Raw genomic sequence first — 14,468 nt, 5'->3', positions numbered from 1 at the left:
GCGGCTATTGTAATCCTAAAGTAAACACAATCCTGTGCAGCCAACTCTTGATTATTCAGAGACCTGTTTTAGTATGCAGATTAGCCCTTCCTTCCAGTGTTTTATTTGTTGTCCAATTTTTATTCGTGTATTTATTTTGCCATTTCACTGTTCAAGTAAGAAAGGTAGCTTAAGTGCAAATTAGCCCATTAAGCTAATGTGGTGAAGATTTGGTGGAAGAAAAGGCTAATGGATGAGGTTTTAGAATAATACATGGATTTTAACTATGTAACCCATCCATATCTCCACAGACCAAAGATAATCAAGATTTGGCTGTACTTTCACACTGTGGCTAAATCATAACCTATTCATTTATCAAAATTATAGGCTATAACAAAATATTTTTGTTATAGAATCATTGTTGTGGCTTTTAAATGAGATTTTTATCAATATCATTATATAACATAAAATCAGATTTTAAAATGTGTATGTTAGTATTTTAAATTTGCAACAAGCACATTTATTTTAGCAAAAGATGATAATGATTTTTAAAATTACATCACTTTTATGGCATCCACATTTAAATCTGACAGTTTTCTAACCCAAACCAACATAGATTCTAAAGTTTAACTACATAGTTAATTTTATAACACCCTTTGAGAAAATTAGGAAGAAGTTAGGAGTCAGAGCTACACTTGGAAGGCAGTATGGGAATTAATGTAATAGGTGATATTGTTAATGAATTACATAGGGTACTTATAAACTATTTTGTCACTTTTGTGTTTTGTATTTTCAAGATTCTTGAAAATCATTTGTTAATACATACCGTCATTACAGAGTAGATCAATGTACTTATAAATGTGGAAATAGAAAAATAAGTAATTTTCCACAGTACAGCAATTGAATAAAAAAGTCATAATTAGAACTGAGTACTAACTCTGAAATGTAAAGTCCTTTAGGATATGCTTATTTGTCTGGCTACTCTATATTGATATTCAAAGTCTTAGAGCTCACATTCTGTGTTGAAGCACCTTAAAATATAGGAACATATACTTAATCACTATTTAAGATCATAAAATCTAACACTTAGTAACTGCTTACTGTATGCTATGCTTTTGTTCTAAATGTTTCACATGTATAAACTCTTAATCTTCACAATAACCTAAGTGTAAAGTAACTATTATCATCATTCTTATTGCACAAATAAAAAAATCAAGGCATGATAAGCAGTTTGCACAAAGTCAGAAAGTCACAGGACTGGGATTCAAAGCAAGGCTTTCTGAACTTCTGCCCTTGACGTCACCATTTAAAGTTCATGTGTGTGTTAGTTGCTCAGTCGTATCTGACTCTGGAACCCTGTGGACCCTAACAAATCTGTCCTTGGGATTTCCCAGGCAAGAATACGAGAGTGGGTTGCCATTCCCTTCTCCAGGGTATCTTCCCAACCCAGGGATCAAACTTGGGTCTCCTGCATTGCAGGCAGATTCTTTACCTTCTGAGCCAATGTTCATAGTTGATCATTATTCATAAAATAGCTCTAGCTCATTTTATGTGTTTTCCTCATGCTGTTATTGCTCTTGCTAAGGATAGATTGGCGTTAGGGAGTAAATCAGAAGAGTTTACTTACTTACAAGAGCTAGTAGAAGCTCTCTAAGTGGCACTTAAAAATAAAAAAGAGGATGAGTTGGGAAGGAAGCCAAATTCTTCCTAAGGTCAAGCAAAGATGTATAAACCTATACATTTTCATTTTCACATTTTGTAGAATGAGCCATTTTTCCCTTACCTGCCTTCTGCCTAAGTCTTGGTAAGAGTAGTTGAAACAAAATTTTTGTTTTAATCCAATTAGATAAACATTTGACTCCCACTAGATGTCAGGCACTATGGCAGGCATCTAAACATGAATGTGTTTATACGTACCTTCCTAAAGCTCACTGTCTAACCCGTGAGTCATTATTTAAAATAAATAACTGTAATATAGCAAGATACATGCTGAAACAGAGTAAAGTTCTGTGTTGATCTAGAGAAGAGAACTATTAAGTCTGCCTGAACTGGTGCTAAAGGTGGTTTTGAAAAAGTTTTCCAAGAAAACAATCAGAAGAACAATACTGTAGAAAGTGGAAAAAATATAAGCAAAAGCATGGAAGCATCAGAATTAGCTATGCAGAGGTGTTCAGCAAAATATGAATCGAAAGTAGAGGAGGGAGACAGGCAGGAATTCCTGGAAATGAAATGGGAAAATAAACTCTAGCATCTTGAGAAGGGCCTTGTGTGCCATGTAAAGAACTTGAGTGTTTATTCACTAGGCTTGTAGGAGCTGTCAGACATCTTTAAGAAGGGCAGTGACCAGAGTTCAAACTATAGGGTAGATTTAGTCTTTGTTAAGCACCTATGATATAGTTGTATACAAAAACCCTGCCCTCAAAAACTTACACTGTGGTGAATGAGAAAGAGAAAAGGCAATTCAAATTTAGAAAGAAATGGCTATATTAAATGGGTAGTATGTGTTTTTAGAGCAAATCAGAAGGCCACCAAACTCAATCTTGGGAGAGCCATTGTCAGAAAAATACTGTCAAAACAGTAAGTAAATCCAGGTCGGCATCTAAAGATGATTAGGCAAAGGAAGCAGGGAGAGATGAAAAGAATATTCCAGGAAGAGGGAAAAAAGAAATTATGAAGACCCAGACAAGAAAGCAGAGACCAAACAATTCCAAAAAACTGGAGCTTAATTATTAGCTAAAGAGAGAATGACTGGCAATGAGGCTCCAAAGGAACTTTGAGGGGCCTTGTAGGTTAGTTAATAGTTTGAGCTTATCTTAAAGGCAATAATAAGCTATTGAAGGGTTTTAAGCTGGAAGGAGGCCTGTTCCTATTTGCATTTTTTTTGAAAAATCAGTCCAGTTATAGGATGTAGCGAGGATTATAGAGGGATAGTTTTGAAATAGGGAGACCATTTAGGGGGCTGTTACAGTAATCCACATGAGATTTGATGATAGGGACCACAAAATGAGGGGTAAATTTGAGGTGGGACCTCCAATTAAAGAGATCTCATAGACCAGTGAGCATAAAGGTTTAAAGGCTAAGACAGTGATATAGACTACAGGTAAAAATTGCAGGATTGTCATCATATCAAGGACCTGAATCCACAGGCGTACGTTGACTGTTTAAGGCAGAAAGTACAGAATGAGAGAGTAAAGGGATGTATACTTGAACTCTCAAAACACTAACACTCAAAAGAATAGTGAAGGCAGCAGAACCCACTAGAGAGGCTACTGCAGGGGGTCAGCTGGATGGCTGTGCAGTAGCTCAAGAAAGAGGCTCTGTGGACCTATTAATACTTATGAGCAACGGCAGCAGGACTGGAGAGGAAGAAGCAATGCATAGTTATGTTCACTAGGCATTAGCTGATTAAGCAAGTTGGACTGGGAGGGATCAAAGATGATTCTGAGGTTCCTACTTTAGGCCCTTGGAAAACTTTCATGTCTTTATCTAGTTAGGAAAGATAGGAGGTAGAAAAAGTTTTAGATATGCTTAAGCATGATAAACGTCATCCCTTTTTATGCAGGGAGACCATTCCAGCTAATCCTTTAAATACTCATTTTCCTTATTCAGTAGGCTTACGTTATGTTCAGTCTCCCTAGAAATGCCTCTCTGAAATACTGGAAAACTCAAGTCATCAAACCTTTTGTAAAAAGCAACAGTATGTTATCTTTGGTATATATCATGATGGGCTCGGGGTCCTCAGATGTTTCCTAAATATCAGTATCACTTTCCTGTCCTTCAGCATGATTCTGGCCACAATGCCTGTTGTTAATGGAGAGTAGCTGCCTTCTGTAAGTAGACATATCATCAAGACAATGATAATTCAAGTCCACATACCAGTTTTTAATCCAGTTCCATAGAGATAGTGACGTCCAAGAATTACGCAGAGAATGAAAATAGTTTGGAATCCCCATTCTTAGTGAGAAAGTGCAAAGCTTATTTGGGGACAGTTGGAATGGGACTAGACCAGGAAAGGATTAGGCCTAATAGAATTTAATGAATAAATGGAAGTAAAGAAAGGCGACACTTTATGCTTTGAATTAATGCATAAAACTTCACCATCTTCAACAATTCTGAGCTCCACTCAATATGTGATCATACCATAAGAAGTACTTTTGTGACCCCATGGACTGTATGTGACCCCATGCCAGATTCCTCTGTCCATGGGATTTCCCAGGCAAGAATACTGGAGTGGATTGCCATTTCCTTCTCCAAGGGATCTTCCCGACTGAGAGATCCAACCTGCGTCTCCTGCTTGGCAGGCAAATTCTTTACCACTGAGCCACCTGGGAAGCTCCCCTTTTCCATTATAAACTATAGACAAATACATTACCAAATGAAATTATTACAAACTCTAAATCTGTGAGTTCATAACAACTGCATGAAGAATCAATTCGCTTCATTTGCTCAGTCATGTCCAACTCTTTGCAAACCCATGGACTGCAGCACACCAGGCTTCCCTGTCCATCATCAACTCCTGGAGCTTACTCAAAACTCATGTCCATTGAGTTGGTGATGCCATCCAACCATCTCATCCTCTGTTGTCCCCTTCTCCTCCCGCCTTCAGTCTTTCCCAGCATCAGGGTCTTTTCCAGTGAGTCAATTCTTTGCATCAGGTAGCCAAAGTATTGAAGTTTCAGCTTCAGCATCAGTTCTTCCAGTGAATATTCAGGACTGATTGCCTTTAGGATTGACTGGTTGGTTCCCTTTGCAGTCCAGTGGACTCTCAAGAGTCTTCTCCAATGCCACAGTTCAAAAGCATCAATTCTTCGGTGCTCAGCTCTCTTTATAGTCCAACTCTCACATCCATACATGACCACTGGAAAAACCATACCCTTGACTAGACGGACCTTTGTTGGCAAAGCAATGTCTCTGCTTTTATATATGCCTTTTAATATGTCTAGGTTGTTCATAGCTTTTCTTCCAAGGAGCAAGCAGCTTTTAAATTTCATAGCTACTGCAGTTACCATCTGCAGTGATTTTGGAGCCCAAGAATAGCAGTTAACTTAGACTCCAAAATAAATATGGTTACTTCCCTATACATTTAATAAGTCCATCCTGGAAGACAGTCTCTATAGATTAGCATCTGTTAGTGACAGATATCAACATGGTTCAGACTTAAGCCCTCATAAACCCTTAAACCATCACTTTTTATTGAAATGGAAGTACTTGTATTGTTGAGTATGAGCTCAATTAAGTAAAATCAAGGGGTATAGCTGAACATACAAACAAAGGTGTTGGTTTAGTAAAATGAAGCCTTTTATCAAAGGAGTAATTTGTATAAGAAATACTATAGATTCTCAGAGTGACCTACCACGGAACTGGTGAATAACTTTAGAATAACTTTCTTAAGTTGAGGAATCTTGTTACTAGGGTCAGAGGGAAGATAGTAAAAGTGGCCATTTGGCAGTTTTGGTGGAAGAAAATACAGTATTGTTGCATGATATGAATACACATAACAGGCCCTTTGAACTAAATCTGTACTGTGGCTCTCCTGTCCCAGTGCTAGAGTATTATTCACGTTTCATTGTATGCTAAGAAATTTGAATCATGGATTAAAAGCTTCAGTCTGCTATATATTCATTCTCATAGGATTCATACTAAAAATCAGGCAAAATTTGATTCTGTAGTTTTATCAAATAGGCAGCATTAATCCTTGAACCAATTAGATTTTCTTCACATTTGTGTATAAAAAAATAGTTCAGTTAAATGCATTTATAAACAAAGTTCTCATTCATGTTTTTTTAAATAGATGGTTAACTCTGTCACCTTAAAAAGTTTTATAATTTTCTAGATTTGAACAATGAGAAATCTTCTCTTGTGAATTTATTATAACATACTTTATTTAACTTATTTGTACTTATTTAAATCCATTTATTTATAAACTTATTATTATAACTTATTTAAACTTATTTATTGTAAGTTATACTAATTAAAGCATTTCTGATTTCAACCCAAAAAAAAAAAAATCTGAGGGGAGTGAAAAGTACTTTTTTTTCTCCTTTCTGCCCTTACAAGAAAACTTTTAAGAAAACCACATCTTGTTTGCATCACTCTATCTATAACTTTTATATAAAAATACCTATTTAATAGGTTTAATATAAAATCTATTTAATAGGTTTAATGTAGGTATCTTTGAGTGTACAACTAATGTGGGATATACTTGTAAATATCTAATTCTGAATTCTGTGTCGCCTTTTGTTCATATTTACCATGCACCATATTGTGTTTTGATTTTTATCTTGATCCATTTGCTGTCTTCTTAGTCACTGGACTGTAGTCTTTACTGAAAACTGTTGCTAACTAGTAGTATATTGATGATGGATTGTAAATATAAGGCTTTGTTTGACATGAATAAGATTATATATACTTGTTTAAGATAAAGTATACCAAGTAATTTAGTTTCAGACTGTGGTGGCCATCCATATTTTAAAATCCAAATTGATCAAAACTCTGATATGGTGGAAAAGGTGTTGCAGCATGCTTTGTAAGTCACAATCTGTTTACAGGCAGAGCGTCAGCAATGGTAAAGCGGCTTTGCCATCTAGTGGTGGTTTGCCAGTGTCTCTACTTGTTTGGGTATATTTTCCAAAGGTTCTATTTTTAGCAAGACTTCACAGTCACAAGCTGACCTAATGCTTTGACATAGTAATAACGTAATAAGAAGTACAAAAAATTAGAAATAAATCTCCCCTTTCCTCCATGGTACTGTTACTGGCTAGAAAAAGCTCAATATAAGTGACATTTATAAAGCACCAAAGACAAAAACAAAACTCAGGGTAATGATGATATTCTTAATATTTTAAAGAGAAAGAGTCAAAAAGGAGAAAAATAGTTATTTAATCTAACATTGCAACTGAAAAGGACAAACAGGAAGAAATGTTTTTACAACTTTAAATGTTTCTGGAGGTATATATTTATTTGACTTATTTCTGGACATCGAAAATGAACATTGCTCAGTTGTTTCCAACTTTTTGCAACCCCGTGGGCTGAACAGTCCATGGAATTCTCCAGGCCAGGATACTGGAGTGGGTAACCTTTTTCTTCTCCAGGGGATCTTCCCAGCCCAGGGATCAAACCCATGTCTCCCGCATTGCAGGTGGATTCTTTACCAGCTGAGCCACAAAGGAAGCCCAAGATTACTGGAGTGGGTGGCCTATCTGTTCTCCAGGGGATCTTCCTGACCCAGGAATCGAACCGGGGTCTCCTGCATTGTAGGCGGATTCTTTACCAACTGAGCTATCAGGGAACCTTCGTAACTAAGCATACTCCTCTGCTCTGCTCCTCCTATTCAGACTTTCACAATACAACTGTCTTATTATCAGAGGACTTGTTTTACCCTATTATTTAACATATAGTTAGTGTCTATGCCTTACTTACACATATAATTAAATAGTTCCCTTCTATTATTAATCTTGCGATTGTCTTCTCTCCCAATGGTTTGCCTTACCTCTAATCCCTCCTAATTATGTCTGTTTCAGACGTTAGTCTTAGGAAGTACTCTAAACCAAGAGAAACTCTTTCTTTCCTTCTCTCCAGAAGTTGTGTATATCATCTTTGACCTCAGGTAACAAACCGAAAGATTAGGAAGTGTATCATTTCTTAATTTGAATGATTACTCAATATCGCAAGTTGAATTGACTTACTGAACCTAACTTTTCACATTATCAGTATATTTAATATATAGTCAAAAATCAGTCAATAAATATAGTATTTCTCAGAATTAAATACACCAGGATTTGGAGAGTAGAGGTGGGAAAGATTGTTTATTTACCAAAGTTCAAGAAATAAAGCTGAAGTTTCATTTTCTTAGAAATGTAATTTTGAATCTTTAAAGAACAAGGATTCTAAATACCAAGAACAGAATAAATCTTTCTCTAGTATAAAGATAAAAGCAACCTAAAAAAGATAAAGGTGCCTGACAGCTGCTGGCTTTGATAATGCTTTCCTACAGTTGTAGTAATAGTTTTTCCGGCCTCAACTCTTAGAACAAATTAAAACTGCTCAGCATGTTAAGTTTTAAGAAAAAATCAGTTTCAAACTAAAGAGCCTACATTTTGACTAGATGGACAACAAGCAAAGAGGGGAGTGCCAGGGGTTCAGAGTCTTTACTTGGGTTTTTCAGTTAGAACAGAATGAAATACTTTGTTAGAAACCTTACTTTTACTTTTTTGTTTATTTACCAAAATGAGTTATTTATGAAAAAGTTAACCTGGCTATCCTAGACCAATATCTTACTACTGAAAATTCTTCCCAGAATACATCCATTTTTATTATAGGTCCCTGGGAAACAAAAAATATATAGCAAATATCCAAAGACAATTTATAACAGAATCTTAGTGTTTTGTTTAATGTTTGTTATAGAAACAAAAACAAAAATGGTCACCATTCTTTGGGGAATTAAAGATAAAGAAATGAATTATTAAATATAAAGTGAAAGTCACTCAGTCATGTCCAACTCTTTGCAACCCCATGGAATTCTCTAGGCCAGAATACCAGAGCGGGTAGCCTTTCCCTTCTCAGGGGATCATCCCAACCCAGAGATTAAACCCAGGTCTCCTGCATTGCAGGAGGGTTCTTTACCAGCTGAGCCACAAGGGAAGCCCATCAAATATAAATCTAATATTAAATATATTGCAAGTTCTCTATCTAGGTGGGATAGATTTGGCCTAAGTATACATTAGAATACCTTCAGCTTTTTTAAAAAATAGCATATCAGACTTCCCTGGCAGTCCAGTGGTTAAGACTCCATGCTTCCACTGTAGGGGGCATGGATTCCATTCCAGGTGGGGAACTAACATGCTGCACTGTGTGGCAAAAAAAAAAAAAAACATGAAAAGCTAAAATAATTTATCACTAGATGATATTGTTCTGAAATAATTTGTCTTCTGTCTATATCAGAAGTCAACAAACGTTTTCTGTAAAATGCCAAATAGTAAATATTTAAGGATTTAAAGGCTCTGAAGTGACACCAGTCAACTCTGTCGTAGTGTAAAGGCAGTCATAGACTCCGTGTAGACAAAGAGCCTGGCTACGGTGAAGGACAGGGAAGCCCGGTGCGCTGCAGCCCACGGGGTGGCAGAGAGCCATCCATGACTTAGTGACTCAACAACAACAGCTGCAATCAAACCCTCCTTACAAAAACAAGTCATGGACCACATTTAGCCTGTGAGCTAGAATTTGCCCATTCCTGTTCTTTATGAATATGATCATCATGAGACAGCCTGTAAGAAATCTAAAGGGTTAGGACTAAGAACAGTGTTTCTCCAAGCATGTTCTGTGTAACATTGGCAGAGTCCTGGGGGTCACCTGCCTCCTAGTATATCAGAATTTTTGGTGGTGGGGCCATGGTGCTGGAAATCCTTTGGTTTTTTTTTAACAAGTGAGTCTTACAAGCTAAAATTTGAGAACCACTGGCTAAGATAGTTGATGACATTCAGCATCAAATATTGACTGCCCCCCCCCCTTACCCATGCTAGAGTTACTGCAGTAATAAACAAGCTAAATTGAAACCCTTGTTCACAGTCAACTTAGAGTCCACTATGGGAGACAGTCAGTAAACAAGATAAATATTTTAAAATGTAAGACATGTTAGATTGTGAGAAAGACGAGAGAGAAAAATGAATCAGAAAAGGAGAACTGACAATGTAGAGGAAGTTCTGGATGGATTGGCCACAGAAGGTCTCAACAAGAAGATGCTATTTGAGTGAAGACCTGAAGGAAGTCAGGGAGCAAGAATCTGGTGTCTGAAGAAAGTGTTGTAGACTGAGGGAGCAGCAAGTGTAAAGTCCCTGAGTTCAGCATATGACTGGCTTTATCCAGGGACAACTAGAATGCCTGAGTAACTACAGCGGAGTGTCAGTGGGGAAGAGCAGTTAGTTACACAAAGTCGTTGGCAGTAGAAAGCCACATCAAGTAGAACTTTGTAGGTCATTTGGGGTTTTGCTGAGTGGAGGGTTTTAGCAGGGTCTTCTTCTTGGCTGCGATGCTGAGATTTGTCTACTGGAGGGAATGGTGGAAACAGAGAGGCCATTTTGGATATCACTACAAAATTTTAACAAAAGGTTACTATGGCTCAAAGGTGGTAACCATGGTGAGAAGTGATTGGATTTTAGATATATTTTGGAGTTAGAGCCAACAGATCTTGGCAACGGTCTGGATATGTATTGTGAGAGGAAAAGACAAATGAAGGGTGACTGCAAGGTTCTTGACCTGTTCAGCTGGAAGAGCAGAGCTGGCATTTACTCATGTAAGTAAAACTGCAAGAGTAAGTATGAGAGGAATATCAGAAGCTTGAGTTTGAACTTGTTAAGATTAAGGTGACTATTAGATATTCAAGAGATGTCGAGTAGAGAGCCAAGGTATCAGATCTGGAGTTTTATGCCTGAGGCTTGGGCTTGAGACATTTGGGAGTTATTAGCATATGGATAATAATGAAAGCTGTGAGCCTGGATGACATCACCAGGGTAATGAGTAGAGAGAGACAAGAAACATCCCAAGACTCTGATATGAAGAAGGCAAGAAGATGAGGAGTAACCAGGAAGAAAAATGGGAAGGAGGTGCACGTGAGTTAGGAAGAAAATCAGGTGCTGTGGGAGCCTAGAAGCCAAGAAGAAAAATGTTTCAGGGAAATAAGGAATGATCAGCTGTGTCAAATGCTTCCAATGGTTCAAATTAGTTGAGGGCTCACACATGATGGTTGGACCTAATGAGGTGGTCACTGGAGACCATGATAAGGCTGGTTTCAATGGAGTGATGGGGGTGACAGTCGCATAGAAGTGGAGTCAGTATGTAGCACAAAGAGAGAAATTGGAGGCAACGAGTGTGTCAAACTCTTTCAAAGAGTTTTGCTCTAAAGGGAAAGTGAGAGATGAAGCAGTAACTGGAGGGAGAATTGGGGGAGGTCAAAGAAATGCTGCTGTGAATGAGTGTTGGCTATGATAAACTGTCCATCCCTGCCGAGGGACAAAGAAAACAGCTCTGCTGGCACCTGTGAGCAGAGAGTATTGGCTGTTGCCAGGTACCATCTATTATACCCAACTATCAGGTATAATCTTGAGTTTAAAGACACAGTGCTAGGGAATAGAGTAATCGGATATTCTTTGTACACAGTAGGATGCTTATCAAGAAAGTAAAATAGAATTACTTACTAAAGATACCTTCAACTGTAACTACTGCCAGTTTCCTGTCATTTCTATATTCTATAAATAATCTGACATTACAAATAACTTTGACATCAGTAATATTTTCCCCACTCAAATTTGTCTTCTGTTTCATTCTGTACATTTATTCTGTATCTGTTTAAGACACATGGTTCAAAATGCATCTGTTAAATTGAAGATGAAGTCACTTCACTTTGTTCAGTTTGAATTCTCTCTTCTTGCTTATTTTCATACTGTTTGGCGTTAGTCAAATTAGTAAGCTCTAGTTTCAAAACAGATTTTTGAGCATTAATAATTTCTGTAAAAATCTGTTCAGTAGAAAAGAGTATTGTATATAGTTTGGACATAAGTAATTTTAAATAGACTTCATGTTTGCAGGTAAGTAACCAAGCAAATATGAAGCATAACATTTCATTTCTAAAGAAAGTATATATATATATATATATATATATATATGTATGTATGTATGTAATAATCTGCCACTTGTATCAGACACCAAGCCCATAGGCAGGTTTCTATAACAAATTTTATCAACTGCTTGTGATTTTGAAAAGACTGCTGCTTAATCAGTAGAAACTTCCCTAGCATATCAAGATATCAGAAGGATAAGAACAACGTAGCTCTTTTTTTTTTTTTAACCTAATGGTATGTTTAGGTAAATTAAAGTGTCTGTCTCTAACACTGTCATCTGGAACAAGTTTAGATGGAAGCGTGAATATAAAATAAGGAAAATGCTGGGGAAGAGGGAAATACTTTTGCATCCTTCAATGAAAAATTAAGAGTAATTTTTAAAACTTATTGTTTTTGCTTCTTTTCTGAGTCAGCCTGATACCTTACCCTAAATTATAAATCTTACAAATTTATTTGCATACCCATAGTGATTTTTTTAAACTATACTAATAATATGGGTTGATCTGTCCTTGTGACTTGAGTCAGTGGTAGGAGGCAGCACAGAGCCAAATTCAGCTTATATAGGACGCCAGCTACTTGTCCCACAGACACCAATAAAAAGTGTCTTTGTGTATTTATGAATATAAATTTATATAAAACAGTTTATTAATGTTTTTATAGATTGTATTCAAACTTCTGTTAGTTGATTAGACCAGAAGGCAGCTTAGAGGAAGCTTGGTCATTCACAATCAACGAGTCCATTGCCACAAACCAGTATCTGACATATGGTAATGAAGGCTTGAGAAACTGTCTCATCTTTTTTGAAAAGGCCCATAATAGAAGTGAGCAATTTGGATGCTTAGACTAAATCCATATCCAAAGAATCAACCTGCTTATAACTCTGTGCTGAATTGGATTAACCTTGCCCAAAAAACATCTTACTTGACAGTTATTTTATATGCATTATTTTAAGTGTTGTTGATGATAGAATATCTAAGATGTATGGAAAATAAACTACATATTTATGCTTATTAGCAGAATATGCCAGCACAAGCATGTCATTTTGTGAGCTAAATTAGTTTAATACTAGTTGGAATTAAAATGTGTTAATCAAGAGTGTCTTATCCACTGGGGTGTCAGTAATGTCTGATGGAGATTTTCATGAAAAACAGAAAAGGAACTGAACAAATTAAGATATATGAATTGTAAAGTAACTTTGACGAAATTCAGTTGATGTATAATTTATGCTTCATTACTTTTCTACAGAAAACTCATGAAGCATCTCATGGAATTATAAAAATAAAAATGTGAACAGTTTTACTATATGTACGATGGCAGAAACAAATGTACAAGTCACAAGACGGATGTTTTTCAAAATAATATTCTCAGTATTATTTATTATTGATAGCATATGCTTTCAACTCTTATCACAACTAAGGAAAAATATTTACTTCTTAGTGAAATTTCAAATAGCAAAATAGAGATTAGAAATCTATATAGGAAAATCATATAAAGAGAATTGAACTAAAAAAAATGGACACAGAATGAATAAAAAAGGTAATGCTTAATTTTTAAGACAATGTTGATACTTGGGATGAAAATCTCATAGTGAACATATTTTTATTACCTTTATAGGACTATAAATAATTGTAACCTTCCATATTTATCAATTTAAAAAATTATGTTCAAGAGAAGTTTTTCTGTTGAGATTCTAGAATAATTTTTATGTCATAGAATTTTATATTGTTTCTGTGCGTCTGCCTAAAACAGTACATAAAAAATATCAGAAGATTAGTCTGTCTCGAGTCATATCTGCACAGGACCAAGTGAGGTAGATATTTGATCTTTATGTAATTTATATAGTTACTGAAGATAACCCATATTTTCCTATCACTTTGTACCTTACATTTTTGCCTAAATATATCTGAAAGCAAATTACTTTTTAGCAAAACCATTTTTATTACACATTTTTGCACTAAAAATGGTTATGTGCTAAAGACAATATGATGTTAAGAAAGGAGAATGTTTAATACTTTTACACAGTGCCCAGCCTCTTCTTGATGCAAAGAAAATATGTAAGCTAAAGCACAAGACCTGAGGCTTATAGCTCTTTAGATATATTTAAGTCTAAAAAGAATAGTCTCATGTGTACATGCAGCACTAATAGACAAACACCCCCACCAAAATGCCCCACTATATGAAATTGGTGGCATTTCTCATAGCTGGTCTCTGCTTCAGAGAAAAAAATTAGTAAGTTATCATACCTTTTTTTTCCTCCAAATCATACATAGATTAACCTGACATCCTTCTGTACCAAAAAGTGGTTACTAAATACTGGCACTCTGTAAAACTGCATAAGAATCACTATTTTCAACCCTGAAGCCCCAGAAACAGAGAAACCTAAAAAGCAGGAGGAGAGAGTATAAGACCTTCTTAGTCATCTTAGAAAGTGGAGTCGCTCAGTCGTGTCCGGCTCTTTGCGACCCCATGGACTGTAGACTACCAGGCTTCTCTGTCCATGGGATTTTCCAGCCAAGGGTACAGGAGTGGGTTGCCATTTCCTTCTCCAGAGGATCTTCCCGACCCACGGATTGAACCCCGGTCTCCCGCATTATAGGCAGACGCTTTTACCGTCTGAGCCACCAGGGAAGTCATCTTAATCATAAATTATCTTATATGTTGTTAATGTGGATATTGTCATTATAACTAGATATGGTCTTGGGGTTTCCAGCACTTTGTTCCTTACCTACTTTTATTAGGTCTTCTAAAAGATATGATTTATCTTACATAAACAAGCTGAATTTTCCCCTCTATACATATAAGCGTTTTCTCATTAGACAACCAAATATACTGTGCTAATACTGTTCCTTACCCTTTGCAATGTCAATTGATGCTACT

At 36.3% G+C, this 14,468-nt stretch overlaps 1 protein-coding gene across 4 annotated transcripts in view; it reads left to right on the top strand.

Annotated features, from left to right (window-relative positions):
• Positions 1-14,468, top strand: part of SSBP2 (single stranded DNA binding protein 2) — a 297,868-nt gene that overhangs the window by 208,361 nt on the left and 75,039 nt on the right. The gene's annotated exons all lie outside the window — the stretch shown is intronic.

The sequence above is a fragment of the Cervus elaphus genome, chromosome 9 (genome assembly GCF_910594005.1).
Source record: "Cervus elaphus chromosome 9, mCerEla1.1, whole genome shotgun sequence".
NCBI classification, from domain to species: Eukaryota; Metazoa; Chordata; class Mammalia; order Artiodactyla; family Cervidae; genus Cervus; species Cervus elaphus.
The sequence above is the reverse complement of the archived record's forward strand: the minus strand, read 5'-3'. Positions and strand labels throughout refer to the sequence as shown.